This window comes from Symphalangus syndactylus, chromosome 1 (assembly GCF_028878055.3).
Source record: "Symphalangus syndactylus isolate Jambi chromosome 1, NHGRI_mSymSyn1-v2.1_pri, whole genome shotgun sequence".
Lineage (NCBI taxonomy): Eukaryota > Metazoa > Chordata > Mammalia > Primates > Hylobatidae > Symphalangus > Symphalangus syndactylus.
Window position 1 is genome coordinate 120091253 of NC_072423.2, and position 17736 is coordinate 120108988.

Genomic DNA, 17736 nt, shown 5'->3' on the forward strand with positions numbered 1-17736 from the left:
TTTTAGATTTAAAGTCTCCATTTTTTCTTATGTCATATCACCAGTTAGATTTTCTAGACACAGGATTGTATCCATTTTTGGGGAGTGTTTTGGAAATCTGCCTTCTGAAGTCTAGAATCCATTTTCTGACCATCCTCAATATTTCATTTATGAATCCTGGGGTAAAACAGTCACTTTATGCAAAGCTTTTATCGCTTCCATTTTACCAATTAGTTTTTTTGTTGGTGGTCGTAATCAATTCCAGAATAATCTTTCTTCCCTTGTGGCTTCCCCTGCCTGTCTAGGGGTGGAAGTTGTCAGCAGGGCACTGTAGGAATGTGCCCTGTTTTCAGCAGAATGAGGTTTGTGCAGAATGCCGGAGAGCTGACACGCCAGCCTCAGCCCCAGCCCCAGCCCCACTGCTAAAACCCCTAAAACAATTGTTCTTCCCACATTTTAGTCTCACCAGAATAGTCTCCACTGTGTTTCTCTACATGGATCCATGAGTTTCTGGGTCATCTTCTATAGTGTGATTCTGTCTGCCCTTCTTCTGAACACAGTGTCCTTCTAGTTGTATTTCAGGTGATTTATTCACCAGAGCTGAGTATATTTTATGAGACTCTTGTTGCCTCTTTACATTAAAATTTTACGTCATCTTGATTTTCCCTGAGCTTTATTCCTCCCTCCCTTGGTCAAGACACAGTCTAGCTCCCTCTTTAAGCAAGTCCTTATGAAACACCTTTCTTCTTCATGAAATGCCCCCTATCCCTAGCCAGGAACTCCCTGCTGGGTCATCAAAGGTCACAGTCCAGGAAAAAAAATGCCTTCTCCTTGCTGGTGGCTGGAGTCAGCTGTTCACAGCCCACATGATCCAGTTATTCCTTAGGTATGACAGGTGGAAGAAGTAAAAGTGCTGAGCCTTCAAGCCCTTCAGTTCTTTTTTTTTTTTTTTTTTTTTTTTTTTTTTATGGAGTCTCACTCTGTTGTCAGGCTGGAGTGCAGTGGCGCGATCACAGCTCACTGCACCTCCACCTCATGGGTTCAAGTGATTCTCCTGCCTCAGCCTCCTGAGTAGCTGGGACTACAGGCGCATGCCACCATGCCCAGCTAATTTTCGTATTTTTAGTAGAGACGGGGTTTCACCATGTTTTCCAGGATGGTCTTGATCTCTTGACCTTTTGATCCACCCACCTTGGCCTCCCAAAGTACTCGGATTACAGGCGTGAGCCATGGCACCCGGCCAAGCCCTTCAGTTCTTTGAGATTTCAGACTCCAAGGCAACATTCCAAGTTAATTCCAAAAGGATCCACATGAATCTGCAGAATGAGGAGCAGCCTGTCTTTTTCTGGCAAACTCTCAATGAAATCAGCCTCGGCAGACTTTTAATGGGCCCACCATATTGCCTCAGCACTCAGCATTCCCCTGTACACCAATGGCTTCTTAATGTGAGCACCTGCAACTCTTTGCCTGAGGACTTTATCAGCCCATGTGGGAACAAGCCAGAAGTGTCAGGGACCCCCAAGAGCAGCCATCAACCAATAACAGATGAAAACTCCAGCTTTCCTGCCCTTCAGGTGGCACATTTCAGCAGCCTATCCCACACTATTTCCCAAAGACCCTCCATCAGCGTCACCCCCAATTAACCACAGTGGTAACTTGCTCAGAAAGAATAATTTTCCTTGCCTCTCTGTCTTCTTTGCTTCTTTACACTCCCAAATAAGCAACTGCATCCACATAAGTTTGAGGGTCTGCTTCTGCAGAACCCAGACAAAGACACAAGCTGACATGTGTTATCTGTTCATGTGTGCCTTGGTTCATACCAAGCAAGCCGGAACCATGGTTGTATACTGTATTAGTTTCCTATTGCTGCTGTAACAAATTACCATAAATTAATTGGCTTAAAACAACATAAATGTATTGTTCTGTAGGTCAGAGTTCTCACTGGGCTAAACTCAGAGTATTGGCAGGGCTGTTGTTGTTCCCGGAGGCCTAAGGGAAGAATTCATGTCCTTGCCTTTTCCAGCTTTTAGGGGCCACATGCATTCCTTGGCTTCTGATCCCTTCCCCCTTCTTCAAAGTCAGCAGCATAGCATATTCAAATCTCTCTCTCTCTGATGCTCTTGCCTCCTTCTTATAAGGACTCTTGTGATCATGTTGGGTTCATCCAGATAATCCAGGATAATTTTCCTATTCACAGATCCTTAAATTAATCATGCCTGCAAAGTCCCCTTTGCCATAGAAGATCACATATTCTCAGATTTCAGGAATTAGGAAATGGATTTGGGGGGAGGGGTTGTTATTTTGCCTATCAACGATATTCAAAGGTCCAAATTACAACAGTGAAACTGGAACTATTGCCACCATTTACCCTGCATGGTCCATGTGGAACATGGATTAGTACCCTGGATCCAGGTCTTCTCCCAAATTCCTCTCCACAAGGGGCAGGTGGGCACTGTATTCCGGCTTGCCCAGAATAAGGCTGGCCTAGCTTGCTGAGAGTATGCTGATTTCACTTGCCTTCTGAGGGTTGATTTTTCCCACCTATAAAATGAAAATATTTCAATCTATCTTCCAGGGTTGTTAAAAGGTTTAAATGAGATAACAAAGTTAAAATTGCTTATTAAATTATTTTTGTCTCTTGAGGTTATATATTATTTTGACCAAGTCTACACTTACTATGTAGTGGTAAAAAAAAATTAAGTATATAATTTAAGGCTCAGTAAATACACCTTTGCCTCAATTAGCTGTTTTAGGCATTAGGGATACTGAGATTTCCTGTCTAATTACCACACTATGTTCTGCAGCTGCCTCTCCAGAGGACCCAAAGACAATTCCCTCTTCCTGATTAGATGACTTCTTGTCTCTCCTTCCAGGGAAGAATTAACTTCATTATCTGAGCCAGGAACTTAAAGCAATGGGGACTTATGTGCAGCTAATCACATGGCATGGAAGAGTAGAGAGTCAGTCAGGATCTACATGCTTGGGAAGGGATGCTACCCAGATTAAATACATTGTTCCCTCAGCACTTCAGGGTCTTCTCTAGTGACTGTGTGGCAGAGGACACAGATTTGCCCCTCCCTCTGACCCAGGGCACAGCACTGGTACCAACAAGCAGAAATTGCAGGAAGGTAGCTTTCAGATCATTCCAAAGAAGGATTTTCTAGCATGTAATTCTGTCTTATAATAAAGTGCTTCCTTTGGAAAGTAGAGCTTGGCCATCCACATTGCTCAAGCTGGTGGCTCAGCAGGTATCTTAATCTATTTTGCATCACTATAAAAGAATACCCAAGGCTGCGTAATTTATAAAGAAAAGAGGTTTATTTGGCTCAGAGTTCTGCAGGCTATTACAGACATGGCACCAACATTTGCTTGGCTTCTGGTGAGGACCTCAGGAACCTTACAATCGTGGTAGAAGGTGAAAAGGGAGCCAGCATACCACGTAGCAAGACAGAGAGAGAGTGGGGAGGTGCCACACCCTTTGTAAACAACCAGATTTTGCAAGAACTCACTCATACCACAAGGAGGGCACCAAGACATTCATGAGGGATCTGCCCCCATGACCCAGACACTTCCCACTAGGCCCCACTTCCAACATTGGGGATCATATTTCAACTCAACACGACATTTGGAGGGGACAAACATCCAAACCAAACTATATCATTCTTCCCTTGGGGCCCCAAATCTTATGTTCTTCTCACTTTGCAAAATACAACCATCCCTTCTCAATAGTTTCCCAAAGACTTAACTTGTTTCAGCATCAAATCAAAGTCTGATGTCTAAGGTCCAAAGTCTCATCTGAGAATCAAGGTAAGTTCCTTCTACCTATGAGCATGTAAAGTAAAAAACAAGCTATTTACTTTCAAGATAAAATGGTGGAACAGAAATTGGGTAAATATCCCCATTTTTAAATGGGAGAAGTTGGCCAAATAAAAGGGGCAATAAACCCCATACAAGTCCGAAACTCAGCAGGGCAGACATTAAACCTTAAAGCTCCAAAATAATCTCCTTTGACTCCATGTCCTGCATCCGGGGCACATTAGTGCAAAAGGTGAGCTCCCAAGGCCTTGGGCAACACTGCCTCTGTAGCTGCAGGGTGCAGCAACCATGGTTGCTCTCACAGGTTGGAGTTGAGTGCCTGTGGCTTTTCCAGGATCAGAATAAAAGCTGCTGGTGGCTCTACCATTTTTGGGTCTGCAGGACAATGGCTCCCTTCCCACAACTCCACTAGGCAGTGCCCTGGTGAGGATTCTGTGTGGGGGCTTCCACCCTGCTGTAGGCTTCTTCCTAGGCAGCCAAGCTTCTCATACATACTCTGGAATTTACATTAAAAACTGCCAACCCTACTTCATTCTTGTATTCTGTGCACCTATAGGCTTACCACCACATGGAAGCCACCAAGGATTACTCTCCAAAGTGGAAGCCTGAGCTGTGCCTAAGGCCCTTTGAGCTGCAGCTGGAGCAGCAGGGATAGGGAGGGAAGCCTCCTAAAGCGGCTCAGGGCAATGGCACCCAGGGCTTGGCCCTTGGAAGCCATTCAGTCCACCTAAGCCTCTGGGCCTATGATGGGAAGGGTTGCCTCCAAGATTTCTGAAATGCCTTTGAGGTCTTTTCCTCACTGTCTTGGATATTAACACTTGGTTCCCTTTTAGTTACACTGATCTCTCCAGCAAGTGGTTGCTCCACAGACTGCTTGAATTCCTCTCCTGAAAATGATTTTTCCTTCTCTATCACATGGCCAGTCTGCAAATTTTCCAAATTTTTATATTCTCCTTCTCTTTTAACTTTAAGTTCCAACTTTAACTCATTTATTTGCTCCTGTATCTGATTTAGGCCATTAGAAGCAGCCAGATCACATCTTGAATCCTTTGCTGTTTAACCATTTCTTCAACCTGATACCCTAGGTCAGGGGTCCCCAACCCCCAGGCCACAAACCAGTACCAGTCCATGCCCTGTTAGGAACTGAAGGGCAGGAAAGCTGGAGTTTTCATCTGTTATTGGTTGCTGGCTGCTCTTGGGGGTCCCTAACACTTCTTGCTTGTTCCCACATGGACTGATTGAAGTCCTCAGGCAAAGATTGCAGGTATTGTTCATGTGATTAGGTTGCATTATATGCCATGGTTGACTCTAAGAAAGGAAGATTATTCAAGTGTGCCTGACCTAATCTCATGAGCCCTTTAAATATGGGTCTTGAGATTAGAGACAGGGGACTTAAGAGACCCAATATATTAATATAAGAGGGAATCATTGCAAGGGAGAGTCTCCACTGCCTACCTGAAGATGAAGGAGTCATATGGCATGCAATGGGCAGCTGGCCTCTAGGAGCTGAGAACAAGTCCTGGTCAACAGCTAGCAAGAAGATGGAGACCTCAGTCCTGTAACTGAGGAATTGGATTCTGCCAATGAGTTCGATGAGAATGAGCTTGGATTTCTGCCCACCCCTCCCCGCCACCCTGGAACCTCCAGATAAGAAGGACCCCTTAAAGTGGGACCTGAGCAGGGAACTCTGTCAAGATGGGCCAGGAATTTTGACCTACAGAACCATGAGCTAACAAATGGGTGTTATTAGGTTGGTGCAAATTGATGGCGATTTTTGCCATTAAAAGTAATGGCAAGAACTGCAATCACTTTTGCACCAACCTAAATATTTTAAATCCTTTGGTTTGTGGTAATTTGTTATGCAGCCATAGAAAACTGATACATTGACCCATAAAGCAATTCTAGACCTGTTTGCACTTGTTCTCACCAATGGTCACCAATGACTATCAAGGAGCAGCTGTTACCACTATAAGGAGAACCAAGTAGGAAGAAAAGCCTTGGGTATGAGGCAGGATTAGGGGATTGAAATGAAGAGGAAGGGGAGGCAGAGTAAGGCTGCACTGGCTAACTGGATGAAACAGCTGCACAAGCAGAGGAACCACTCGGAACCCAAAGCAGTCGTCGGAACGCTTGGCAGCAGCTTGGTGGGGTGAGTCAGGAAAGGGGGCTTCTTTCTTAAGAGCAAGAACTATGCTTGAGATCACTATTTGAAGGAAGAGATGCAAATACAGGACTTTTGTGAGAAAATATACAACTGGGATGACTCAAGGAGCTGAAATTTTTGAGATGAGTATAGCAATAAGAAAGTAATAGCTAACCTGAAGGACAGAAAGATAAAGAAGAGGAGGAGAAGAAGGAGAGGGGAAGGGGATAATAAGGAAAACAAAAAAGAAGGTGTCCACAATAAAAATGCCTATACAGGGCCAGGCATGGTGGCTCACGCCTAGAATCCCAGTACTTTGGGAGGCCAAGGGAGGTGGATCATGAGGTCAAGAGATCGAGACCATCCTGGCCAACCAATATGTTGAAATCTCGTCTTTACTAAAAATACAAAAATTAGCTGAGCGTAGTGGTACATGCCTGTAGTCCCAGCTACTCGGGAGGCTGAGGCAAGAGAGTCGCTTGAACCCAGCAGGCAGAGGTTGCAGTGAGCCAAGATCGCGCCACTGCACTCCAGCCTGGTTGACAGAGCGAGACTCCGTCAAAAAAACAAATGCCCGTATTAAAGTCTTTAAGCAATTTCTATTAATTTGTGTGTTTGGGAAGCAATTCAAAATAACACAAATGCTTTTTTTTAAACTCAATTGCTAGTGTACAAATTTTTGTTACTGCATACTAAATTAAAACATCCCTTAACACCAAAAAAAAATTATCTTTCTGCTTTAAATAAATTAACTTTGTAGAGCAGTGGTTATCTTATTCTGTAACAGTCAACAAATCCACCATTTTGGTGAATTAACACATTTTCCCCTTATTAGAATAAAAGATCCCAAAGACATAAAAGAAGCAGTTATTAAAAACGTGGTCTCCTTAGAATTTCTCAAATACAAGTTTTCCCCAGTATTAAACAACAAAATATCACTTAGGTCAGGATTTCTAGAAACAGAAGCTGAGACAGAAATTTCGAGGTACACAATTTATTGAAAGAAGCTCTTCAGGAGAAAGGGAACAGGATGGAGTGAGAAAGCAGCTAATCAAGGATGTGGTCTCAGATGGATACCAGCCTCAGTCTAGTCCCAAAAATGGGCTGGGAGCTAGCCTTTTGTAGCCCTATGGAAGTTAGTTATGCTGCATTTTGGGGCTGAGATGCGAAACCTCTGGTTCAGCCAAAGGCAATTCTCTCGAGCCACTCATAGGAGCTGGGGGAGGAGTGCACAAGCAGGTAAAGGAAATCTGAGTGGGGTCTAACTTCAACTGTGAGCAGAGTTTGAATCTTTTTCCAGGAGTTTCCTCAACCTCCAGATAAATCAGAGGATAGAGACCAGGGATATCCAATTCCATATGCCAGAAGCATACAGGTGTCCAGCCCCAGCAAGACACCTGTGACACCAGTTTTTTTGACCTGATCTTTGATTGTTCCCCCTTCCTGAGGGCCACAGTCATCACAGTTCTGGCCCTGACTTGTATGCATTCCTGTTAACTCCCAGTCTACCACCTTAACCTTGGCTTAGAGTCTCTTGGCCTCCAGCCTGCTCCATGGCAGGCACTATATCCTGGTGAGTCCTCATCTCTGCTGGGATCAGTTTTCAAGAGGCTGTAAGAATCTTTAGGCTTAGGAAAGAAATTATAGAACATTCGAACTTGAGGGACCTTCAGAGTCTCATGTAGTCTAACTTGTTCTTCGCAGTAGGGAAGGATGTTGCTACATGCTGGTTTAGTCTCTTGCCATAGAGTCCAAGAATTTTGTAAGCACAGACCAGCTCAGATGTCCACTTCTAGTATAAGTAACTGTTGTCACAGTTTTAAGGTACATGGAGCAGCCTTGTCCAGGCAGGGTCTGTGGGTAGAGCAGGCAATAAATATATCCTCCTCTGACCCAAAGGCAGCCTATCCATTGTCAAGCCAAGAGCCAATCAAATTTCCTCCTTCAAAGATATGAACTGAGATATATATAGAGAGATTACGGTTAGCAAAAATGGGTACTCCCAGCACTCCAAAGAGATTATGGGGTAGAGAGAGACCAGAGGAGGTCATATGGGATTTTAGCAATATTTACAAGTCGGGTACATTTACAGCTTAAGGAGTATTCATAGAAAAACATTTATAATTATGGAGGCAATCACGAAAAATTTATGCAAGTTTCTGTTTGCTTGTACTTATCCAGATAGCAGAAAACTGGGTTCCTGGGTCCCCAGATGGGCATTTTGGTTAGGTCTTTTAAATAGTCTGCTACTTCCAAATGACAATTAACCAGTTTCTCAATTTCAATAAATCTAGCCTGCCTGTGAATTGAGTGAGGAATGGTGGAATTTGTCTAAGGAACTCAACGGTTTAATGCATTTTGCCATGGAGATTATAGCTATTGCAGCATGGGGACAGGGCTGGCTTGAAAAAAGATGAGCCCTCATTGAGCATTCTGTTCAGGCAGCTGCCCATTATCCAGGGGATGGATGATCCAGTTTGGGGATTTTTCATGCCTCTGGCTTCCCCTCCCTTCTACTGTCTGCCCTTTGGCCACATTACAGATCAAATTAGCATGTCTTTGAGAGGATAGAAGGGGAAGGGACAGGTAGAATTCAAATTGGTCAATTTTGTAGCTTGTTCGCTCCTCTAATACATGAGATCAAAACCAAAGGCTAACGTGTGGTTTTGGATTATCAGTGGATTATATTTAATCTATACCAGACCTCCCCTCTATTACTAGAGAAATTGGAGTCTGATGGGGACTCTCTGTATTTCATATGGATGCCAGAGCTCAGCACATAGAGGCTTGTCCAGAATCTCAAACACATACATGTTAGAAGTTTGGAGCTGGAAGGGGACTTATAGATGATCCAGCCTTGGAAAATCAAAGCTCAGAAATCTGCAGCAATGTGCTCAAGGTCATACCATGAGATGGTTGCCAGTAGCTAGTGAACAACTTGAGAGGGGACCTGAAACCAGTCAATTTTAAAATGACGTAACTGGCAGGTTGATAAGTGAGATATTAATTAAATGTGCCCCTTCGTGATCCCTGGTGGCTTCTTGTTGGGACTCTCCACCAAATAGAAACTAAAATCAAGATTATCCATTTCTGCAGACATCCCCCCAGCACTGAGAGCAGAGACTCCTAACACTAAAGTTGCTAAAGAACACAGCTCTGAGTTTGAGACTAGACAGACTTGATGCAAAGAGGTAGCAAGAGACAGGTTTTCCCTCTGCCTGAGGAGATAAGAGTTTAAAGATCAAGAATGAGGAGCAATATATTCCATCATACACACACAGAAGTTGTCATCATCACCATCATCATCATCATTGTCATCATCATCATCAAAGGAAGGAGCAAGAAATGGGAGAGGGTTCCTCATGAGGGTTGAGGACAGCTGAGAGGGAAGAGGAAGGCCTCTGCTTCTCTTCCAGAGGGTTCTGACAGTGGCAATCTCATGGAACTACCTCATTGGAGCCAGCAGAGAGCTGGTACAGGAGAGGTACAGGAGGCAGGCATCAGGCTGTCTTCAGCCCCCAAGTGGTGTGGAGGAGACTCTGCAGGTCCCACATAGCCAGCAGAAAGAGTCAGCATGCTCTTGAAAGTTGCCAGATGAGTGAGGTAAATTCAGGGAGACAAACACCAAAAAACGGTGCAGCTTATATGGTGGTTGGGATGGGTAGAGGAAAGGAAGCATGACTGATTTGATTCTAAGAGAAGTTTTTGGAAACCAGACCACCCACTTGCCACACCCAGAGTGTGAATGACATGAGCAACACTCCTCAGCAGGCTGCCCACGTCCAGTCCACCTGCATGGAGAAGCTGGTTACCACCCTGCATGCAGGCACCCAAAGTAGAAGAGGTCAAGGTGGCTGCTCCCTCCCACACATCCAGTAACGAAGACCTCCATTCACCACCTGCTCCTCAGAGACTAAGTTAGGACAAAAGCAGGGGGAGAGGCAAGAAATCCCATAGTCATTTTGGACTAGACTGTGACCAAATTGCAAATTGCAGATCCTAAGTTAACCCTAATAATGACTGGAGTCATTACATAAACTGGATGATGTTTCCTGCCACCCAGTAGAACTGGGGCTTACATTCCATGGGGAGAAAGAAAAGGAGTTTCGTCACTGTACTTGGTGTCTGGGGGGCTGCTTTAACTGTGAAATTCCATATCCAAGACATTCCCTTTATGGATGAGCTGTCCTCTATCTCCTGAAAGCCAAGTAAGAGAGATAGAACCCCACACTCAACCTCCAGGGACAAACCGGTGGGAGGAAACGGATATTCAGTGGGCACCTGTTATGTCCCTGCCCTGTAGTAAACACCTTCGCCATCCTTAGCGTCTTTTCTATTTGTAATATCTCTGCAAAGACGAAGAGCTCATCCTTGTTTTGGGGAAATGCAGCTAGGACCTACGAGCTACATTAATATCCGGTCTCAGTGATGCCAAAGCCCTTTCCTCTTCCGCCAAGCTGCCTCGGGGCAGAACTTAGGCTGAGAAACATCCTCAACCCCAGCCTCATTCCTCCCTCCACACACTCTCACCCTGAGTGCTTTAAGAGTAGGACAGTCAGCAGCTGAGCACACAAATGCAGCCCTGTCTGGGAACAGGGAGCCCAAGGGGATGCAGCGGTGGCCTTTGGAGGGGTGACAGCTGTGTAATCGGGGAAGTGCCTTGTCCAATTGGAAGCTCACCCTCCCTTTGAACTATGCGCAATCCCCCCTAGCCGCCTGCCCCCGGCTCCCTCCTTCCAGGCTCTGGGTTGAGTTTTTTCCTTGGCAAATCACACCATTCCGTTGGGAGGGCGGCTTGCTGAGTTTGGCAGTGTTGACACAGCAGTCTCTGGACACGTTCCGGGAAAGCAGGCTACAGCATGTGAGATGAATTTTCTCCTGAACTGTGTGGTTTCCAATGTGTTAGAAAAACAAACTTGGAGAAGTCTGTTTGGCGTGTGTGCATGTGTAGACCCCACTTCCGGAGTCGAAAATGCTGTTGGCCTTCGCCCCTGTTACTTTACAACAAAAAAAAGAAAAAAGAAGAAAAAGTCCGTCCTCCCAGCGTCTGGTTCCCTGAAACCTGAGGCAGCGTGGACAATGGGAGCTCTTTCAAGTCGCAGCCCCAGCGGCCACGTGACTGCGCCTTTGTGCCGGGGGTGGAGGCAAGTGGAAGCTGCCTGGGTGTCTGGACATTGGGGCCCTTTCAGTGTTGCTGAGCTGCTGGGCCGCACCTCTCCACCGCCTGCCTCCAGGCCCTTGGCTACCCCTCTTCCTCCCAAACATCCAGTTCCTGTTCCCAAAATAACTGCCCACAGGAAACTGCCTCGAGGTGGGGCCTCTGCAGTGGGTGAATTCTTAGCGCCCCTACACGGATCTCCGGACCTGGCAGGGCCAGTGAAGAGAGCAGACTGCCCATCACTGCTACGGTTCACAAGCTGTGATGCCAGGAGGGCCGGCAACACCCACTCTTCACGCTCCTCCCATCCCATAACTTCTGTTTTTCCCATAAAAGCAAGGCCAGGCAGCAGCCAAGTCTGACTCCTTTCACTGCTTTTCCATCCTTCAGGAAAGGTGTTCAAGTACTTTTGACCTTCAGATGCACTGGCCAGTAATGCCTTCTTTCTTGACAGAGACTGTGGCTACCTGGCCACAGGGCAATGAAAGCACTCTAGCTGGAAACTGCTGCTCCCTCACCTCCCATCTTCCCATGAAACAAGCCAAAGAAGCCCCCTTTGTTGCAGAATAGAGAGGTCCCTGCTCCTCCTTGCCAGGGAGAGAGGAGGCAGGGCTGACTCTGGAATCAGAGTCCTGGAGGGTAGTCACCCTCGGCACTCTAAGTGATAGGACGCCCGCAAGGTGGTCACTCATCTAGATTTCATCAGTGTAGCTGAAGTAGGTGTTACCCAATTCTCTAAGCCAGTGGTTCTCAACCCCAGCGGCACACTGGGATCACTGGGGACCTTTCACTACTTCTTTACCCAAGCAACCTCCAAACCAAGAAAATAAGAATCTCCAGGGGGTAGGACCAGGCACTGGTATTTTAAAAAAACTCCCCAGATGGTTCCAGCATGCAGCCAAGTTTGAGAACCACTGGTTTGAGAACCACTGGCTTAGCAGTCCTTCTCAAACTCTAATATATATGTGAACTACCTGGGATCTTGTTAAAAACATAAGTTTTGATTCAGCCTGAGATTCTGGAGGCCCAACAAGGAGTGCTGACTCCGCTGATCTATGGACCATACTTGAAGTAGCCAGGCCTAAGAGTCTTTAATGATACCCTGTACCTCTCCCTGGTTGAATGGGCAGAAACAATAAGGAGATAGGATGGGAGGGTCTATAGAGGACTTGCGGACTTTTAGGTCTTGAAGGGATTGCTGAGATAGAAGTCCCATCCATGCATTTGGGAAATCTCTTCAATGGTGGAGAGATCTGGTGGTCAGTGGGATTGTGTCTGAATTCGGGATAGAGTAAAATATAAACTTCACCCTTCAAAGCTTGGGTACGAAAATTGACATGGCAGGAAATCACCTCCTACCTTCCAGCTCTTTGCCTGATGCTAAGGATAGTGACAGTCTTACGCTGACACCCTGAGTGACATAAAGCCCTATTTGGGATTGTCAAAAACCGTCTGGCCTGAAGAGGGCCATGGGATCTCAGGGTGCTCAAGCAATGAGGGGGATGAGGCAAAGGTGGTTCCTCCTCTCAGGGTGTCTCCGTGTTTCAAATACAGCTGACGTGCTCTGTCTACAACAGGGAAATCCTTTTCGTTGCCTATTTCCTTTCTGATTCAGAGCTAGTCAGTGCCTTCAAAAATACAAATAACATCACAGCCTCATAACAGGTTTCTCAGAGTTATGCTGCCACAACATCCAGAGCCTTTGAGCCACAATAGCAAACCGTCTGTTCTAAAGGACCAAAGCAATAAGGCACTGACACAGGTGGGATTTGGGACTCATAGTTCTCCCCAAGCCTTATTTTCTCATTGGTAAGATGGGCGTAACAAAAGTATATACCTTTTCAGATTATATGAAAATTAAATAGTGTGTGTAAAGCACATTGCACAACAGTTGGCAAATAGTAAATGCTCAATAAATGCTAGCTGCTGTAATAATAATTACTATTATTAAAATAATATTCATCTCATAGAATGTGAAAGCTAGCATAATGCTTAGCACATAGAAGATGTGCAACAAACACTGGGACCTGCTTTCTGCCAAGCATGGTCTCTGCATGTCTGGAGACATTTTGGTATGGTAAGTAGTGGGGCAGGCCTTCTGAAGACCACAGAACCACAAGGGAGGAAAGCCATCTGTGATGGCTCATTTTATCTCAATCTGATTTGGTTAAGGAATGCCCAGATAGCTGGTAGAACATCACTTTGGGGTTTGCCTGTGAGAGTGTTTCAGGAAGAAATGAGCATTTTTATCAGTACACTGAGTAAAGAAGATTCCCCTCACCAATGTGCCATCATCCAATCCATTGAGGGCCCTGCTAGGACAGAAAGGCAGAGGAAGTCTGAATTTGCTCTTTGCTTAGGCTGAGACTTCCATCTTCTCCTTCCCTCAGACATCAGTGCCCCCTAGTTTTTGAGCCTTCTCACTCACACTGGGACTTATGCCACTGGCTCTCCTGGTTCTCAGGCCTTTAAGTTTGGACTGGACCTACGTGACCTGGGCTTCTAGTTTGCAATAAGCAGATTGTGGAACTCCTCAGCCTTCATAATGGCATGAGACAATCCTTCCTAATACATCTTTTTCTGTATATCTAGATACAGTCTATTGGTCCCAGTTCTCTAGAGAACCCTGACTACTACTCCATCTGCAGGGTGGGTCATGCTTGGCCTTGATTATTAGAAGCAGAGTGATGTGGAGTGATTAGTAGAAGCAGAGTGATGTGGAGTACAGTGTAGTGGCTGGCCCTGGGTCTGGCCCCACCCAGTCCCATGGATTCATGTAATCGCTACGAGAAAGAGTGCTGTGAGGGAAAATGGAAAGGGCTGTTGAATGAAGAGTGGCTAGGCGCTGGAGCATGAGCAACCCAGCTCTGGCTGTCCTTGGCCTCCGTGTGAGGCAGAGTGGAGAGGTGCCTTCATCTTCTCCATGTTGCCACAGGCCATTATGCATTTTGTCATATGGAAGGCTCTAGCACTTTCTCTGGCTAGGGTGGCAGCTATCAGTGTGGGGCAGAAGCAAAACATGGAAGAGGTGGCCATGCCCAGCAAGCATGGCAGTGCACAGGACAGGCTGCGGTGCCCAGCAGGAGGGAAGGATGAAGGTGCCGGCTATGCAGAGAAGGACCCACTGGAAGTGGGAGTGGTGACCAGGAGAAACCCCAGTGACCAGTGAGAGGAAAGAAAAGCAGAGCCCTGCAGAGGCACAGCCTGGACCATAAGCCAGAGAAAGAGACAAAGGAGCCTGGGGGAACGTTGTGTGGTAGCTGAATGGACTTGAGCTTGAGCTCCCAAAAGACTCCAATAAATACAATATGGGAGGCTTTGACAGGACCCGAACTCCTGTCATGGCTGGTGGTGGGTGGAGTGATTTCTGCTGAAGTCTCATTTTTAACCCTGGGGTTCCTGGAATGCTGAAATATTTGTCACTACCCTAATATCACTGGGATGAAGCCTCTTTTCTGTACATGGCTGTGAGCACAGCACTCACACCTTCATCCTCCCCACCCCCTCCCTCCCTTTCTCCTTTATCTCTTTGGACTTTTGTCTGCCTCTGTCACCATCCCTCCATCTCCACTGTCTGTCCCTCTCATCTCTGCCTCTATCCTGTTCAACCTATTTCCCATTCCCTACACTATTGCCTGACTCATGGCAGGCATTTAACAATTTTTTAAACTTCATATTATGGAACTTTTCAATATACACAAAAGTTACAGAATAACATAAGGAACCCCCATGTTCCCATCACCCAGTTTTAATAATCTTTCATTGACATCCTCACCCACCCCTCCCTGCATGTTATTTCGAAACAAGCTCAGGCATTGTATCATTTTACCCCTAAACATTTCAGACAGTGTCTCTAAAAGATAATGGCTCAATTAAAACATAACAATACCATTAACACACTCAATAGTTAGCAATAATTTCTTGCTATTATCAAACGTTGAATCAGTGCTTCAGATTTATTCAACTGACTCCATTTTTTTTTTTTTTACAGTTTGTTCATTCAGATCAGCATCTAAATAAGATTCATACATTGTGTTGTGTTCATAAGTCTCGTTAGGCTATCGTCACCAAATATTTTTTGGCTGACCACATCTCTTTCTGTTTCTCTGTGTCTTTCTATTTTTCTGTCTTCCCTTCTATAAACATCTTCGTTTCTGCAGGCTTGGTTTCTGTCTGTCTGTGTCTGTTTCTGTGTAACTTTATCTCTCTGTGAATATTTTTCTGTCTCTCTGTGCCTTTATCCATATCTTACTCTCCTCTCTCTTTCTCTCTCCCTCCTTCCCAAGCCTTGTCTGCCTTTGTGTCTCACATGTGCACACACACACACACACACAGACACACACACACATACACACATGCACAGCCAGGATATCCTGTAAGGGAGTCCTGCACACACCTGTGGCTGAAAGTGTATGAACTTGGATCTGAAGAAATAAACAAGGTCCCTAGCTTAAACATGAGTACAGCTTTATCGAAGCGCCTTCTGCTTTTTGTGCTATATCCCTTCCACTGGCTTTCTCGAGACTCTCTTGTTATTGAGTCCTCCTTCAATAACCTGCACATAAGAGACAGGACCAAAACAAATTAACAAATGTGATGGCTGAATGTCCTGCACAGAGGTCCATGGTGTTTATTACTTTATCTGTTGTTCCAAGTAAAATTCCTGAAGGATCACGGATTGGTGAATTCCTAAAACACTGTTTGTAAAGAAAGCTGTAATAGAATGCTTGTCAACTAAGTGCTACTTCACATCAATCATAGGGATGGCTCTCAGTTTTGAAAGAAATCTTTTACAAAGTCTTCAATTATTTGTTAGAGCTGGAGGCAACAAACCCAGTGTTTTTCCATTCTTTTTTGTAGTGGAATTCTTTTTTGAATAAAGTCTTACATAAAACCCAAATATACAAAATGCATAAAAACAGAACTTGGTAAGTGTGGGTTGGTGGGTGGAGGGCAAATTGCTATGAAAAATAACTTAAACAAAGCAAAATAACAAAAACTGACCTGACCAAACTTATTTTGCAAAGAAGTGCACATTAGTATAGAATCAACAGCAGAATTCAGCACCTCCTACCTTACTCCTTGCAGGCAAGTTCAGAATTTCACGGAGACCTTGAGTCTAGGGCTTTTAATATTTTTCAGGTAACCATTTTGGAAAATGAAATGAGCCAAATAGTCATTTTGGAGGTTTCAAGTCCCAGAAACCTTGAGCCATGGCCCCTTTGTTTCCCAGGGCAGAACCTGTTGATTGACTCCTTGGCAAATGACTATTAGCAGAACAACTTTAGAGTCCGATTATCAAGGTCAGAATTGCAGGATGTGAGTCTGCCTCTTATGAGAGTTGCCTGTGCTTGTGGGAAGGTGAGTCCTGTATGTTTGGATAACAGAGCTGGAGAGTCAAAGATGAGAATAGTGACTCTCCTTGATTAGGAACAGTTGCCATGAACCCACTTTGAAATGGAAATTCCAAGTGATGGGAAGAAACATGCTGGATGAGAGGCAGCTTGGATGCCTGGTCTGCAGCTACATACCTGGGACCCTAGAGAACCCACGGATGAAGCTGTAAACCTAGAAGAGACTCGAAGTGCTTGCTGTCTGCATACATGCATCACCAGGGGTGCTGCCAATGAGAGCTGTTGGGGAGGCAGCAGTCTCTGGTTCACACTGACGGTTGACTGTAAGTAAGCTGAGGGGGAATTACTCCATACAGCTGAGAGACTTGAGAAAATTCACTCAGCTCAGTATTGGATTGAGTTTTGGGGACCAGTGAGGTATACTAGAAAACACACGTGCTTCAAGGCTAGAAAGACTGAGTGCGTATCCCAACACCATCACTTTCTAACTGAGTGACATTAGGACTATTACTTAACCTGCTAAGCCTTGATCGCCTCGTCTATAAATAAGGATGATGCCACTTACCTAGTTCACAGCATGTTTGCACAGTTGACTCTCAACAGCCTTGGAAAACTGGTCTTGCAATGCCTGCTAGTCAGTGAAGAAACTAAGATCCAATAGGAGTCCCCTTCTCAATCTCACTTACGTGGTGAGTGTCCCAGATGAGCAGATCTTTGCTTCAATATTGGTCCACGATTTATCCACCACCCTGTGCTGCCTCTTGTCTAATCTTCAGTTGGACAAATGAAAACACAGAGGCCAAGAACTGCAGTAAAGAACAGCCAAGATTCAAATTTACAGAGAAAAAAAGTATATTGGTAGTTGCCTGGGGCTCGGGTGGGAATGGAGATTAATTGTAAGTTGGCACAAGGGATCATATTGGGGCATGAAAACCTTGTAAAATTGATTTATGGTGATCGTTGTACAACTCTATAAATTTACTAAAAATGCATTGAATTATACACCAGAAATGTATGAATTTTATGATATGTAAAATATACTTTGCTAAAGCTGTTTTAAAAAGCCAAGATTACAAAATATATATTTTCTTAGAAAGAATTGTCTATTTTACCAATCATATTTGGAAGTAATTCATATTAGTTTATTTCCTTTGAAATGTATGCCCTGTAATTACTGATTTGAAAAAATAGAAGGGACAACTTTCCTCTACAGTAACCATTCATCAGCAACACAGTTAATATCGGCTCCATTTTATTCTCCTCATTTGTAAGACTACAGTTTGGCA

At 44.9% G+C, this 17736-nt stretch overlaps 1 long non-coding RNA gene across 1 annotated transcript in view; it reads right to left on the reverse strand.

Moving 5' to 3' along the window:
- LOC134731717 (uncharacterized) overlaps positions 1 to 17184 on the reverse strand; it is a 69215-nt gene extending 52031 nt beyond the window's left edge. The window contains exon 1 of the long non-coding RNA XR_010114214.1: positions 17137 to 17184. This is a non-coding gene — a long non-coding RNA (uncharacterized lncRNA). The remainder of the gene's footprint in view (positions 1 to 17136) is intronic.
- Between the last annotated feature and the right edge of the window lie 552 nt (positions 17185 to 17736).